Here is a 15,845-nt window from a genome sequence, read left to right as displayed (position 1 = left end):
TTATGATCACTTTTAATGGTCTAACAATAGTATCTTCCAATTTTATTCCTAAATACTGTTTGGTACAAGCTACCTGTACTTTTTCTGGTGCTAGTTCTAAGCCCCATTGTTTAAAATGTTCTTGCAAGAAGCAGAGGCCTTCTTCTACTACACTGTTCCTTTCATGACATAAGAAAATATCATCCATATAATGATAGATAATCACTTCAGGGAACTTTGTTCTAACTTCTGCCAGGGCCTTATGTACAAACAATTGGCACATAGTAGGGCTATTTGCCATGCCTTGTGGCAACACCTTCCATTCATACCGCTCATCTGGGTGACCATGATTGACGGCTGGTACCGTGAAGGCGAAACTTTTTACAATCCTCAGGATGAAGAGGGATGGAAAAGAAACAATCTTTGATATCTATTACAATGGTCTTCCAATCTTTTGGCAGGGCCATAGGCAATGGTAAACCTAATTGTACTGATCCCATGAGAATCATCTGTTTATTTACAGCTCTTAGATCATGCAGCAATCTCCATTTTCCTGATTTCTTTCTTATGACAAATATGGGTGTATTCCATGGGGAAGTAGAACTTTGAAGATGCCCTGTGGCAATTTGCTCTTGCACTAATGTGTGGGCTGCTTCCCTTTTCTCTTTAGTAAGGGGCCACTGAGGAACCCACACGGGCTCCTCTGATCGCCATTGTATTTTTAGTTCTTGTCTGTCCTCAATGGCCCCAAGGAAAAACCCAGTCCTGGGCCTCCAATCCTACTGGGTACCACTCCTGAGAGCGGGATGGGTGTCTCTCTGCCAGTCAAGTTTTTCCTATGCCTCCGGTCCCTGTATGGCCCTGCTTCCTCATAATGGACTTTGCCTGATTACTATAGAAGGTTTCTGTTGTTAGTTTAAGATTCATCTGGGTCAGTATGTCTCTTCCCCAGAGAGACACCGGTATGCTCAGCACATAAGGTTGAACTACTCCCTCATGCCCTTCCGGATCTTTCCAGGGAAGTGTGGCAGCACTACATAATGGGGCTTGAGCTATGCCCAGCCCTCTTAGAGTCTGAGCAGCTCGGTTTAGAGGCCAATCTTTAGGCCACTCAGCTTCCCTTATAATGCTGCAATCTGCCCCTGTGTCTAATAGTCCTAAGAAGTTCCTATCTCTAATCTTCAGGACAAGCATAGGCCTGTCTCCCAGCTCCACTGTGAAACAGGTCAGAGGGGCCCCAGATGATCCAAATCCTGATTGACTTCTTTTCATGTTTTTATGTCTATATTGTCTATGCTTACTAGGAAGCATAAGAATTTGAGCAATGCGGTCTCCAGAATTGATGGCTGTAACGCCTCTTGGGGAGGAGACCATAATCTTTACTACTCCCTTATAATCTGGGTCAATAACTCCTGGGTGTACTATCAATCCTGCTTTGGTTGTGGAACTCCGGCCCAATAGGAGTCCCACTGTATCCTCAGGTAATGGACCTTTAAAATCTGACTCTACTAACTGGACCCCCATCTCGGGTGTCAATACGAGTCTGGTGGTGGCACGGATGTCCACTCCTGCGCTCCCTGCGGTGGCTTTCCTTGGTTCTTCAACTCCAAGCTGGATCCTTGATCTGTCAGATGAAAATGTGTCCTGGGAATTTGTTGGATTACCCCATACATTTGAGGGCCCTGAGGTGGGGGGCCCGGCCTCCCGTTTTTTGCCTGCTACGGGGGTAGTGGGCGTCCCTCCACATCTACTACTGATCTGCACTCTCTTGCCCAATGGTTTCCTTTTCTACATCTGGGACATAATCTCGGTTGTGGTTTGATGTTGGTCACACTGGCTCCTCCTCCGCCTAATTTCAGGCAATCTCGCTTTAAATGACCCATCTGCTTGCAGTGGAAGCATGCACCGGGAGGGGTACCCCTGCTACACGCCTGTTGCAGTCCCTGAGTTATGGCTGGGGCTATCACTTGTCCTTGCACTACACTATCATTGATGTCTCGGCAAACTTTGAGGTACACATTTAAATCTTTATTTTTCCAAGGCCTGATAGCTTCTTTACACTATTTATTTGCTTGCTCATAGGCCAACTGTTTTACTAGGGGCATGGCTGTGTCAGCATCTCCAAATATACGGCCTGCGGTTTGCATCAGTCTCGCCAAGAAATCTGCGTAAGGCTCATTTGATCCTTGGAGTACTCTGGATAGTTGACCCTGTAAATCACCAGAGCCCTGGAGTGTTTTCCAGGCCTTGACAGCTGCTATAGCTATTTGCATATACACTGCAGGTGGGTAATTTATCTGATTATGCTGTCCTAAGTAAGGTCCTCTGCCCATCAGCATCTCTAGGTTCCACTGATTGTTCCCTGCAGCAGCGTTGCACCGGGCAGTGTCTTGTGAAAGCTCTGCCCACGCAGTTTTGAAAAGCAGGTACTGACCTCCAGTAAGGCATGCTCTGGCTACATTAGCCCAATCATCTGGTGTTAGATTCTGAGTGGCTAATGACTCCACTATGGCCACAGTGAACGCTGCTTGCACTCCATAGGTGGTGGCAGCTTCCTTTAGACTTTTTACAAGCTTAAAATCTAGGGCTTGATGGTATCTTTGCTGGGTGTTTGGATCTTCTATTACTGGGAAGGCTGCATTCCCCTCCATGGTTAGCCATTCCCTCCATCTATTCTTGCCCAATTGTTCTTGGCACCCCTGGCCACCACAACATGAGTAACTCTGGTAAGGGGGTGGCTCTGCTCTATAGGTTGGAGAGCAAAATGGATGATTTGGGGCGGTTGGCACAATCTCTTCTACCTTACTGCTCTTATTGGGGAGAGGGGCCGAACTAGTCTCTCCTTCCTCTCTGCTTATTCTCAGTTGGCTCAGTGAGGGGTACAATGTGGGCCGATGTCCTCTCTGAGAAGCCCTAGCCTCTAACTCTTCTCCTGATAATTCTTGGTCCTCTTCCTCATCAGAGGACCCCCCCTGTGTAGATCCTCTTTCAGATGCTCTCGCAGAGGCTCTTTCTTCTTTCACTTCCTCAAGAACCTCCTCTCTTTCCTTTATGGCCTCTCTACGACTAAGTTTATTCTCCTTTAGGCAGCTCCTAACCAGCCCCCATATGGGGAGCGTCCCAGCCGGGAGCGGCTCCCTGCAATCTGCGTTGCGCAGATCCTCGCCTAACTTTTCCCACACGGGGGTAGTGATTCTTCCTTCATCTAGGAACCACGGAGCATGCTTCTCTACCGTGTGGAGGAAAGCCCTTGCGGTTTTTGTTTTTAATGGTGTTCCGTTGGCCCTCAGGAGTGCTCTCAAAGGCTCTTCTGCTCTCAGTCTAGACCCTTCAGACCCCATGTTAATAGTGAAGAGATTAAGATATACTCCTGATGTCTATAGGTAGGGGGCACTCTTATCACTAATTTACATTCGTCGCTATACCGCGAACTTTCCTTGCTTCGTCGCTATCCCGCGAACTTTCACTGGCGCCCTTACTTCATCTAACATACTTAGCAACAACAAACACAATAATAAGCACAAGGATGAACAAGACGAACAGACAGAATAGAAATCCCCACCTCGGCTGCTTACTTTCATTTTGCTTGTTGATCCACTCACCCTCCTCTTTCGAGGTGCCCTCCCGAATGATCCTTCCGAATGGAGTCCACTGGTACTGCTTCAGGGTAAGAAGCTCTATGGTGTCCGCGTCCGCCAGTTTCTCCTCTGGGTGGTTGGAGAAAAATTCCCGGGTTTCAGCACCAGATATCGTGTTCGCTCCTTGTGGCGGTGACGACAGCAATATGTACACAGACCTGGTTCACTTCAGTTCTTTATTGTTGCTCGGAAGGTCGGGAGAAGGTGAGTGAGAAGAAGCAACAGCTGGAGAGAGCGAGTGAGAGGAAGAATGAGAGGAGAGAGAGACCCTCTTTCTCTTTCCTGCTTACGCCTTATATAAAGGAAGCTGGCCTATGGTGATCAAGATCATGCATGACCTTTAAGCTGATTGGTAGCATGCCTTCTGCATGAGTTGAGCACGAGCGCGGAAGCATGGGGCAAGCCTATAGGAGCAACTTCCTTATGCTAATGCCACCAAACCAGGAAGGGTGGTGCCCAGGAAGCGGGCGCCATCTTAGGGCGTTGGTCAGCTACAGTGGAAGGGCGGTGTTCAGCCATAGTGGGACTCAGCCTTGGCCGTAGGCCGGCCCCTACAACTGTTGAATTGTAATATAGCTTGAAGTCAAAGAGTATAATCCCCCAAGCTTTGTTCTTCTTTCTCAGGATAGCTTTGGCTATTTGGGGTCTTTTGTGGTTCCATATGGATTTTAGAATTATTTGTTCTAGTTCATTGAAAAATGTTGTTGGTATTTGATAGGGATTGCATTGAATCTGTAGATTGCTTTGGGCAGGATGGCCATTTTGACAATATTAATTCTTCCTAGCCAGGAGCATGGAGTAGATTTCCTTTATTTGTGTCCTCTTTAATTTCTCTAATGAGTGTCTTATGACTTTCAGAGTATAGGCCATTCACCTCCTTGGTTAGGTTTACTCCTAGGTATTTTACTCTTTCTGATGCAATTGTAAGTGGAAATGTTTTCCTGATTTCTCTTTCTGCTAGTTCATGTTAGTATATAGGAAAGTAACAGATTTCTGTGTATTAATTTTGTATCATGCAACTTTACTGAAAGTTATCAATTCTAATAGCTTTTTTCAGTAGAATTGTTAGGGTTTTCTATGTATAACATCATGTCATCTCTCTATAGCATCTTACTACTCTGATGGACAGTGACTGCTATGGGGTGTTGGGGGAGGGCCTGATAATATGGGTGAATGTTGAAACCACAATGTTGCTCACGTGAAACCTTCATAAGATTATATATCAATGATACCTTAAAAAAAATGTCATGTCATCTACAAAAAGTGACAGCTTAACTTCTTCCTCCCTTAACAATTTGAATGTCTTTTATCTCTTTGTCTTATCTGATTGCTGTGGCTAGGACCTCCAGTACCACTTCCCCACTTTTTTGTCATAGATATTACAGATCTAAAATAGGGAGGAAGAATTAAGGATACAGTGCTTTGCATCTTAGTCTGAAGCAAATGGGGAGCTAACAGAAATTAGTGCTGATTTGTTTCAAAGGAGGAAACCCATAAAGCCATAATTAACCCCTGGGCTGAAAACTGGATGGAATACCTTTAAAATAGAGATAAAGAACCATTTACCCTACTTTTGTCTAAGGCAAAACATCCAAGAATGCAGTGGAGAGCAATAAGAAAAATTAATTAGAGGGAGGGTAAAAATGGAAAAGGAAAATCAATGCACAAAAGGATAAGAACCTCTCTAGGGGTCCAGAATAGACTTGTGGCCCATTATCTGTGGTTCTTCAACTCTTCTTCCTTTCTTACAGACTCAAGAATGTGATTTAAGACACTTGTGGTTTGTGTGTGCTAGGGCAGCATTTACAAAAGTCTGTCCCCTGGACAGTGAAAATGTATTTAAAAACAAAGAAATGTTCAGAGTCTCATGTACTAACAACTAACTTTGGGAAACACTGTGTACATAGTTTTTTTCCCAGTTTTACTGAAATATAATTGTCACATAACACTGTGTAAGTTTAAGGTGTGCAACATAATCATTTCATACACAAATACATTGTAAAATGCTTACCATGATAAGTTTAGTTGATATCCACCACCTCATGTAGTTACAATTCTTTCCTTATGATGAGAACTTTTAAGATCTATTCTTTTAGCAACTTTCAAATATACAGAACAGTACTGTTAACTATAGTCAGTTGTATATTACCAGGCAGTTTTAGTGCAGGACTTCTCAGAACCTTTAGTGTGAATTGTGAATGCTCAAGAGGGGCATAAGGGATGCAGCATTTTCCACGTTTATCTAATGATGCAACCTGTTTTTCAAAGAGCATGTTTTTTTATTAATGTTCTAAGATCTCCACTTTGGGTAATGGTGTTCTAAAGGGAATAAATAAGGGAAATAAATGATGATGTGAATCATCTATTATCTCTGCTATTATCTGATACCCATTTGGCAACATGACATTTAAGTTTGTGAATGCAAATGATAGGAAGCTTGTTGAGGCACTTTGAAAGTGAACCTGAGCTTTTCACATCTATGGACCTGGACCACATTGTCCCCAAATTCCACAGGCGAAAGAAAACAAATACACTTGAAAACAAAATTGCGTGTTTAAAAGCCAATCGTTGATGTGACTGTTTTTTCAGATACTGGATTCCTCTCTCCCTGGATCCCAGAGAACATGCTTTTCTCAGCACTTTCTGCCTGCCACACCCCCCGGTGCAGCCAAGGAAGGATGGAGTCATATGCCTTGTCCAAGAAAAAGCAAGTGGAAAGGCAGGAAGCGCTAAGGCACTCATTGAGATGAGACCCAGTCCACAGTCAGCGGACCACTCCCTGTACATAGGATGCCCGGGCATGAAACCGCTGGTACAAGCTAGAAGTCCTGCCACAGCCAGAAACACATGGGCAGGCTTCCTCCTGGTCATGCTGTACCTCCTCCCGGCATGCTGGGGACAGCCCGGACCACGGCTCTGCCTCTCCACGCAGTCCCACCATCTCTGTGCCTTCTAGCAATGCCCGGGTTCACAAGACTGTGAAGTACGCAGGGCGAGGGCTGAGAAACAGGGAAGGCAGCCAGCTGCACCGAGACCCTGCCTGTCCTAGAGGCAAGGACATGTCAGGCTGTTGTTGTCACTGAGCTCACAAGCTGCCCACAAGCCTGCCACACCTCCCACAATCGCCTTTCTGGACCTGCAGTGTCACCATCTAGCCTGACATGCAGGTCAAAAGCCTGAGCTCCTTCCTTTCTCCTTCACAAAATCTAGTCCATTTTCCCTAAGCATATCTTTTGAGCCGGCTGCCCCCTCCCCAATCCAGGCCCACCATCTCTGGCCTCCCCCTGAGCTCCACTGTTGAAGAACTGACAGTTCTGCCTAATTAAATCAGGCTCTGGCTCGAAGACCATGGCCACTCCTGGCCAAATGCATGCCCTCAGAAAAACCATTCATAATTTGGCTCTAACTGCTGACCTTACTACCTCAATACTACTTCATAATGCCTCTCACCAACCATGGTGACAGCCTGCATCCTGTGACACAACACTCTGGCATGATTTACTACTCTCCTGCCCACACTTCTCTTCCCCAGGTCTCTAGAAAACTCCTATTCAGCCATCAAAACCCATATCAAATGCCCTGCACAAAGTTACTGACTTCTACTGCCATGTTTGTCTCTGCCTCGGCAACAACACTCACCACACTGTACCACAGTCGCTGCCATCCATCAGCTCACATGTCTGTCACCCCACTAGGGGACAGAGACCTCATGTCACTTCTTTTTATGTCCCCAAACTTCACATGGTGTTACCATATAAGTGTTAAATTGTGCAAGAGCGGATGCCGAGGAAATCCCCACCTGCTGTGCTCACCTTCTGCATCAGGCAGATGGAGGCGGAGGAAGAGGCGGCAGCTCTTCTTTTCATTCTTGGTTTCTCAACCCCATCACTGGAAACACCCAGTTCTCAGTCATTCAGGCTAAAATATCAACAAGCTCTGTTGAAAACTAGAGTGTTATTTGCAGAAGGGCAGCACATTGGGCTGTGGGCTGGGACACAAGACAGGTACATTTCAGTAGGAGGCAGTGATCTAGGCCATGCCTAACACTACCAAAGTCAGAGAAGTCCCTGGAGGGCCAGGCAGCCAGGCAGGGGACGCCAGGACCTACGAGGATGCCAAGGACAGGGTCCGGGAGGGACAGCAAAACTGGGGTCTCGTCTCATCATTTTAACCCTGGCCACAATCCATATCTGGAGGATGGTGTTTTTGTTCGTTCTGCCACTTACTTCAAGCCCTGGTCACAAGGAAAGGACTTCTGGAAATTATTTCATCCTATGCACTGTTTGTTCTTAACCAACTCCTCAAAAGCATGAGCATCGTACAATTAAGATTTCAACAGGGCATCCTGTTGGGAGCCGCAGACAAACAAATCCAGGTCCTTTATGTACTCCAAGTTCCACCTACAGAATTAGAAACTATAAATACATTTCCATGTATTTCTATTGAAAGAATTATTGTCAACCATAAAAGAACTCCCTCATGTAAGAAAGTGCACTGTCATACTGTTAGTGAATATAATTCTGGAGTGTACTGAACCACTGGAGTTAAATCCATAGATTTAGAAAACCAAGGAAATGGAATAAATAGTTTTATTTATTTAAATAAAGGAAGGGTGGAACTATACAGCGGACACAGGCATCTGTCAGGGGCAGAAAGGTTAAAGCAATTCACCTGGGTCTCAAAATAAGGACAGTAATAGGTATTTTCCACATCAACAGTTTTAATCTTAGAAAAGAGATCGTTAAAAAAAATACACCATGAATCTTATTTTAAAGCATAAGAAAAATGTTTGTTTAGTGCCTAGATTCTCTAGTCTCTAAATGAAGCCCTCTGGATTTATTACATCTGTATTTTTAGTGATAATAATACCTGTTTGAAAACGGGTAAAAGTGCCCCTTTGGTAAAAGAAGATGCTAATCATCTACGCAGCCCAGTCTTCCTTTCCGGATTCTACAGTAGAAGCAAGGATGGGGCCATCACGTTCAGTCGTACACTTGACCTGCCTCAAGAGTTCTTAAAAACATAAGGACCAGAGCATCTACAATGGGTGTCTGTACCCACCCTCAGCTCCCACCGCAAGCTCCAGCCGCTTTGACTCCAAATTATCAAATTCCAGCTGGCTGCGCCACCTCAGCCAGTCGCCCCCAGACCTGCTGTGCTCTATGAATAACACTTGTCAGACGGAAAGTGGTGGTGGCAGCTGTATTTCTTGATTGATTGCTGCGTTCGCTTGCATCTACAGGGAGATAATGTGTCTCAGGCAGTGACAGATGCTAAGATAGAAGCAAATGGTACATCGTGGAGGGTCCTCAGGAAGAAGTGGTGCTTGCCCGCGGTGGGAGAGAATTGTGTATCCTGACGCCGAAGAACACCAGCACCAGGAAGGCTGCAGCCTAGGAGCCCCTTCCCCAAGTGCCCAAGCCAGGCGCCACCTGCTGGCCAGCAAGGCAAACCTCACACAGAAGCGGCAGTTTAGGCAACAGCCAGACCTCGGCTCCCCTCCCCCATGGAGAGGTTCCAGAAGCTTCCCTTGCATTTTGTTTGTCGTCTGCCTCCCCAGGCTTCCATCCTCCCTCTGACCCCTCTGCACTGGGAGACCATCCTGCCTCCATCATCCACGCTCAGCCTGTCTCATGTACCCCTGTGTCTCTGGGTCTCACCAGTCCTCAGCCTCAGGGCCCCCCACACCTGCTCAGGGCCCCCCTGAGCCTCTTTGTCCCCCACCTGCACTACGGAGATGGGGACGCAGTCACAGAGACCAAAGGGGGCATGAGGAGTTGCTGGCAGAGGGATCAGAGACGGAGGAAAACTTGAGCAAAGCCACAGGCCAGAGTATTGGTCGCCAGGGCTGCGGTAACACATCCCACAGCCTGGGCAGTGTAGACAGCGGAAACCCACCTCCCGGTCTGGAGGCTGGAAGTCCAGGACCAGGTGCGGGCAGGACTTGTTTCCTCCCAGGGCCTCTCCCGGGCGTGGAGACGGCCGCCCTCTCCCGTGTCCTCCCATGGGCGTCCCCCTGTGCGTGTCTGTGTCCTCATCGCCTCTTCCTATAAGAACACCAGTCACTGCACTAGGGCCCCCGCAGTGACCTCATTTCACCTCTTTAAAGAATTTATCTGCAAACAGGTTCATAATCCTGGCTTAGGACCTCAAGTTATTCTGAAGTGGGGCAGGTTAGGGGGGCACATAACCCAGCCCCTAACACCAAACATGAGATGTTCCCAGACAAAACAGCACAAACCAGGCCACGTAGAACCCGAGAAAACCCTGCCTGGGGCAAAAATTCCCACCCCTTTCCTCCCGGGAGTGTAACGGTGACGGATGAGGAGACAGCCTCTCTAGGGGCTTAAAGTGCATCATCCACAAAAGACAAGTGACAGCCACTGCCCTCCTGAGCCATCTGGGGGCTGGCTGCCTCTTTGTGAGGGAACCAGTGCTCCCAGCGACTCTATCAAGTCATCAGGAATATTACCTTGGACGTGGAGCTGTGGGCCTCCCCAGCGGGCTTTGCTGTGCCAGACCATCTTGCACCCGAAAGCAGCTGAACTTGCAGGATGGAGAGGCCGCAGGCACAACGAGGCCGCCGGGACCTGGGGTCTGAGGCAGCGCCTGGCTGAGGACTCACGTCAAAGCTTCGCATTGCCTGTTAAAATTACAGAGTGAAGGGTGAAAACAGTGAAAAGAAACACACGGTAAAAAGTGAAGAGAACAAAGAAGTAAACGGTTCTGATGCATGTTGGAAAAGTCTTCTAGGCTCCCAGCCAGGCCAGCCGAAGCCTGACTCAGCAGTATGAGCACCAGCACGGCTCGCCAGCAAGGAAGTGTAGAAGCCACGGTTTTCTCGTGCTGCCGAAACAATTTCCTACAAACCTAGTAGTTTAAAATAACACTGATTTATTATTACGGTTCTGGGGGCCAGAAGTCCAGTGGGCCCTGCTGGTTTCCTTGCTCCAAGTCTCTCAAGGCCACAGTCAAGGTATCCCCAGGACGCAGCTCTGGGGCAGGATCCACCTTGGGGCTCCCTCAGGCTGTAGGCAGGCTTCAGCTGTGTGGAGTTGTAGGAATGAAGTCCTTGTTCCCTTGGTGGCCCTTGGCCAGGGTTGATCTGAGCCTCTAGGGGCCACGTTCCTCCCCCAGCACGGCCTGTGTCATCGGCACACCCAGCAGCGGCAGCTCAAGGCCCTCTGACCCGTGGCCTCTCCCCCCCTGACCCGTGGCCTCTCCCCCCCTGACCCGTGGCCTCTCCCTTGCCTCCTCTACCACCATATCCCTCTGGCCCTTCTCTCTTCCTCTCTCATAGTCAGGGCCAAGTGATTAGATTACACCCACACCCCCAATATCCAAGATAATCTCCCCATCTTAAAGTCTGTAGACTTAATCGCACCTGCAGAGTCCCTCGTGCCACTAAGGTCACATATTCATGGCGTCGGGGATTCAGGCATGACAGCTTCAGGGACTGTTACTCCTCCCACCACATGCTGGCAGAACCAGTAAGATACAGAGAGAAGGACACAGAGAGAGAGGGTGGGGGAGGGGGATTTTAAGGATTGGCTCAGGCGATCGTGAAGTCCACAATCTGAGGGCTGTTAGTCTATTAATTGCTTAGATGAGGCCCACCCACATTATGAAGGAAAATCTGCTTTACTCAAAGTCTATTAACTTAAATGTTATTATTTAACATTGCATACTTTTTAATTACATGTGTATAATTATGGATTTGTCTATTTCTGCTTTCAATTCTATCATATGTTTTCAAGCTTAGGTGCACACACATTTAGGATTGTTATTCTTGGTGAACTGACCATTTCATCACTGTAAATATGCTCCTCTTTATCCCTGGTAAGTTTCTCTGTTCTGAAGTCTATTTTGTATATTAATGTAGTCATTCCACATTTCTATTGATTAGGATTTTCATGGTACATCTTTTTCCTCATGTAACCTATGTCATTATTTAAAAATTGCTTTCTTGTAGTCAATATATAGTTAGGTTTTGTTTTATTGGCCAATCAGACAATCTCCGACAATATGTGGGAGTTCAACCCATACTCTCAGGTTTGCAGACAGTCTGGCTAGAAAAACAGAGCTTCTCTTCAAGTTCTTGCCGTCCATAGTCCGACAAGTAGGACAACCCACAGGTCAAAGCTGAAAGAATTAAAAAGACAAAACTCATGCCCTATATGGTTGCTGCTTGAAGCTTTGACCCCTCTCCCTATTCTGTCTGCTATTTTTCCTTTTCAGAGTCATCAGGTAATTGCCATTTGTGTATTGCCCAGAGTTTTTAGCTATAATCTGTGGCAGAGAAAAGCTTCTTCATATTGACCAGCTCCGGAAGTGGGTGTCTTATGTCATTTTAGATGAAGCCATTCAGGTTCTTCCTCAGAAAGGATTGATATTCTTAATTATCATATTACCTTCCATCATGTTAATTTAAATGCTATATTTTCAATTTTACCAATGAGGATGCCAAGACAACATATTTCTTGTTCTGTGGCCAATCTTTTAACAAGTCATTTTAATATTGTGTCCCCAACTTAGAATCATGAAACTGTTTTGATATCTTTTAAATAGCTTTGACATTTCCTGAACAGCCACTAGGCGCACACAACAAATACTGACTCCTTTGCCCTATGAAAGGAGAAATAACAAAAATAATTGAGTTTGCTAAAATTCACATGGAACCAAAAAAGACCCCAAATAGCCGAAGCAATCCTGAGAAGGAAGAATAAAGTGGGGGGATTCTCGCTCCCTAACTTCAAGCTCTACTACAAAGCCACAGTAATCAAGACAATTTGGTACTGGCACAAGAACAGAGCCACAGACCAGTGGAACAGATTAGAGACTCCAGACATTAACCCAAACATATATGGTCAATTAATATACGATAAAGGAGCCACAGACATACAATGGGAAAATGACAGTCTCTTCAATAGATGGTGCTGACAAAACTAGACAGCTACATGTAAGAGAATGAAACTGGATCACTGTCTAATACAATATACAAAAGTAAATTTGAAATGTATCAAAGACCTGAATGTAAGCCATGAAACCATAAAACTCTTAGAAAAAAACATACGCAAAAATCTCCAGGACATAAACATGAGCGACTTCTTCATGAACATACCTCCCCGGGCAAGGGAAACAAAAGCAAAAATGAACAAGTGCGACTATATCGAACTGAAAAGCTTCTGTAAAGCAAAGGACACCATCAATAGAACAAAAAGCCATCCTACAGTATGGGAGAATATATTCATAAATGACAGATCCAATAAAGGGTTGACATCCAAAATATATAAAGAGCTCATGCACCTCAACAAACAAAAAGCAAATAATCCAATTTAAAAAATGGGCAGAGGAGCTGAACAGACAGTTCTCCAAAGAAGAAATTCAGATGGCCAACAGACACATGAAAAGATGCTCCACATCACTAGTCATCAGAGAAATGCAAATTAAAACCACAATGAGATATCACCTCACACCAGTAAGGATCGCCACCATCCAAAAGACAAACCACAACAAATGTTGGTGAGGTTGTGGAGAAAGGGTAACCTCCTACACTGCTGGTGGGAATGTAAATTAGTTCAACCATTGTGGAAAGCAGTATGGGGGTTCCTCAAAAAGCTCAAAATAGAAATACCATTTGACCCAGGAATTCCACTTCTAGGAATTTACCCTAAGAATGCAGCAGCCCAGTTTGAAAAAGACATATGCACCCCTATGTTTATCGCAGCACTATTTACAATAGCCAAGAAATGGAAGCAACCTAAGTGTCCATCAGTAGATGAATGGATAAAGAAGATGTGGTACATATACACAATGGAATATTATTCAGCCATAAGAAGAAAACAAATCTACCATTTGCAACAACATGGATGGAGCTAGAGGGTATTACGCTCAGAGAAATAAGCCAGGCAGAGAAAGACAAGTACCAAATGACTTCACTCATATGTGGAATATAAGAACAAAGGAAAAACTGAAGGAACAAAACAGCAGCAGACTCACAGAACCCAGGAATAGACTAACAGCTACCAAAGGGAAAGGGACTAGGGAGGATGGGTGGGAAGGGAGGGAGAAGGGGGTGGGGAGAAGAAAGGCGGCCTTACAATTAGCATGTATAATGTGGTGGGGGGGCATGGGGAGGGCTGTGCAACACAGAGAAGAGAAGTAGTGATTTTATAGCATCTTACTATGCTGATGGACAGTGACTATTGGGGTATGTGGGGGGGACTTGGTGAAGGCAGGAGTCTAGTAAACATAATGTTCCTCATGTAATTATAGATTAATGATACCAAAATAAAAAAAAATTAAAAAAATAATTGAGTTTGTTTAGCATCCTCCAGATATTAATTAAATCCAAACTTACTATGGAATTTCTTTTGTTTACCAAACTCAGAATACAAAAGAAAATTAAAATTAAATTAAAAGAGAAATTTAGTCTTCCTAGCTTAATTTTATGGATGTAATGTGTTGCTAATATAGCTGTGTCTTAGTGACCATATACTTTTCAGGTAGGGCAGAACACTCATGTTCATGTACAAAAACTGATATGTTAAAGTGTGGGCAAAGGGTCTGTTTGTGTTTATACAGAGGATCAAAGCCTAATTTGGCTACCCAGAAAATGAACTAAGATACGATATGAAGAAGAACTTCCAACATCAGCACTCTCTGGAAGAGTCACACCAGAAGATGATCATCAAAAAACCTCAACAAAGATCCAGGCGATGCTGCAGTTGTAGCTGCATTCATCCCACCGGTTCCTGGACTTGCCATTGGAATGAAGAAGGAGATATCTAAGCTGGCCTGTGCATACAGTAAAACAACAAATTTGACTGGATCTATACTGTTGGAACTCAATCAAGAATTAGGAGAAGTGCAAGTTGTAGCGCTCCAAAATCTTACGACTACAGACTATCTACTGTTAAAAGAACATATGGGATGTGAACAGTCCCCAGGACTGGGTTGTTTTAATTTGTCTGATTTCTCTCAGACTGTTCAAGTTCAGTTGGACAATATCCACCATATCATAGATAAGTTTTCACAAATGCCTAGGGTGCCTAACTGGTTTTCTTGGTTTCACTGGAGATGGCTGGTAATTATAGGTCTGCTTTGGTTATGTAACTGTATTCCTATTATGTTAATGTGTGTATGCAATTTAATTAGTTTAAAACCTATACATGCTTAAGTTACTCTACAAGAAAATATGTCAAAGAAATAATCAATCTTTCCATGTTTTCTTCCATCTGCTACTTTATAGCTTTTCTTCTTCCTTCCTAATTACAACCCTTAAATAGAATTCGTGCCTCATATCAAATTTACGTAATATCATAATTCTTCCAAGTGGTAAAGATACCTCAAGACAAATGCTGGACATAGAAGCCACAGGGCATAAATCTGCAAAGAAGTAAAAAGCTAACCTTTTCAAACAATATTGCCTCTCTCTCACTTACCAACTTTACATTTCCCTGTATGGCCCCGGAAGATGACTGGTTAGCCAGAGACGGGTAAGATTCCTCAAGGGAGGAACAACCTAAGACAGGCACAGTCGCAGGGGGGCCATCAGGTGAGAAATTGGGGATCAACAGAGGTGAAGCTTAGAACCTCACCCCCCCTGTTTTGAGAGAAATCTTCTGCATCCATGGATGTTTTGTTGCCCTTGTCTAGCTTGGATTAACACTTAGTCTACAGGCACACACCTGATCATCTACATTTGCTCTCTTACAACACTAAACTATGTTTTCTACCTTTATCTTGCATCTACCTACCACTTCAGCATTTTATTAAAAATAATAATAATAATAATGGAGAAATGTGGGATTCACATATAAATCAAGTATAAAAATCAAATGAATATTCGTATTTGACCTGATTGTTTATAGTTCATAATGCGTGATCAAAACCGAAAGTTTCTGTGATGACTGCCCTTGTACTGTTCAACATGTAAGAACTTATTCACTATGTAAGAATTTGTTCACCATGTAAGAACTTGTTCATTATGCTTCAGAAGATTGGAGACTGACAAGAATTAGGCTTGGGGTGGATTAATGATTGTGCATTGAGCATTGACTCCCCTATACAGAATTTTATTGTTGTTAACAACCATTTGATCAATAAATATGAGAGATGCCCTCTCAAAAAAAAAAAACTGATACATTAACTATCTGTCAATTGATTTGGTTTAAGAAAGATTTTGTTTCTATATTTAAGTGCTTTTCTCAGTTGAGGATAATTATA

The 15,845-nt window shown here is 44.6% G+C and overlaps 1 long non-coding RNA gene across 1 annotated transcript in view; it reads right to left on the bottom strand.

Moving 5' to 3' along the window:
- Nucleotides 1-8,518: 8,518 nt before the first annotated feature.
- LOC130678839 (uncharacterized) overlaps nt 8,519-15,845 on the bottom strand; it is a 30,616-nt gene continuing 23,289 nt past the window's right edge. Inside the window, exons 2-3 of the long non-coding RNA XR_005027502.2 lie at nt 10,090-10,260; nt 8,519-8,853 (exon numbers count right to left, since the gene is read on the bottom strand). This is a non-coding gene — a long non-coding RNA (uncharacterized LOC130678839). The remainder of the gene's footprint in view (nt 8,854-10,089; nt 10,261-15,845) is intronic.

This window comes from Manis pentadactyla, chromosome 1, assembly GCF_030020395.1.
Source record: "Manis pentadactyla isolate mManPen7 chromosome 1, mManPen7.hap1, whole genome shotgun sequence".
NCBI classification, from domain to species: Eukaryota; Metazoa; Chordata; class Mammalia; order Pholidota; family Manidae; genus Manis; species Manis pentadactyla.
Note: the sequence above shows the minus strand (reverse complement) of the source record. Positions and strands in the feature narration are given on the sequence as shown.